Source organism: Sitodiplosis mosellana, unplaced genomic scaffold, assembly GCF_009176505.1.
Source record: "Sitodiplosis mosellana isolate CC-2019 unplaced genomic scaffold, AAFC_SMos_1.0 Smas_scaffold_6166, whole genome shotgun sequence".
NCBI lineage: Eukaryota > Metazoa > Arthropoda > Insecta > Diptera > Cecidomyiidae > Sitodiplosis > Sitodiplosis mosellana.
In genome coordinates, this window is record NW_022601407.1 from 1,462,988 (window position 1) to 1,464,143 (window position 1,156).

A 1,156-nucleotide genomic window follows, 5' to 3' on the forward strand; every position below is an offset into this window, starting at 1 on the left:
AATCGTACAATAAATCAGTCGTTTACCAGCACTCATACTGTTCACTCATTCACTGCATTACTACATGGCGCTGCCTCACAATGAACCAATAAAATCAGAAAAAATCCATTTAATCGCCGATCGAAAAATAAATAAAATTGCATAAAATTTAGTTAAATTGATAAAAGAGTAAAAAAGTAATGGACGTTTGGAAATTATGATTGATTTTGCAAGTTTCTGTCGCAACGTTAAATTCACGCATAAATGAGAACACGTTCTGGTGCATCATACGCCGCAAGTTGGTCAAAACAAAAGAAACGAGAAAAAAGAAACGAAAAATTAGGGATAGAACGAGCACCAAAACGGTTGATGAGTCTGCGGGATATAAGGCAACTACAACGAGCCAATGCATCAAGCCGAGCACTGAATGAAGCAGCGCAATATCAATTGCCAGACTCTGAAGAAGATAGCGACATCGAACAAGTGACTGAAAACCGGACATCAACAAGCAAGATGAGTGAGCATTTGAGGAAAGTTGCAAAATTGAAATTTGAAGGCAATTTGAGTGAAAACTGGAAACGATTCAAACGAAACTTCGACATTTTTTTGATTGCGGGTGAGTTAAAATCAACCTCCTGCTCAATGCTGTCGGAGAAGAGGCCGTGAGAAATTTCGATTCATTTAACATGACAGCAGTCGAAAGAGAGTCATACACAGAAGTGGTGAAGGCATTTGACGATTTTTGCACACCAAAAAAGAACACAGTCTACGAGCGATACAGGTTCTACCAAAGAAAGCAAAATGATGGTAAACCATTCGATACGTTTTTGATTCACATTAGGCAGCTCGTGAGCACTTGTGAATTCGGCGACAAAGAAAACGAAATCCTCAGAGACCAAATTGTCATGGTGTAGGCAGCTCAGCTTTGAGCACCTGCACAAATGCGTTCACTACCTACACCCATTAGTGCATCAGGCGCGAGTGCCGATTCATATGTACATGGGACGCGAGTGCCGATTAGTACATAGGGCGCGAATGCCGATTCATATGTACATGGGGCGCGAGTGCCGATTAGTACATCGAGCGCGAGTTCCGATTCATGTGTACATGGGACGCGAGTGCCGATTAGTGCATCAAGCGCGAGTGCCGATTAGTGCATCAAGCGCGAGTGCCGATT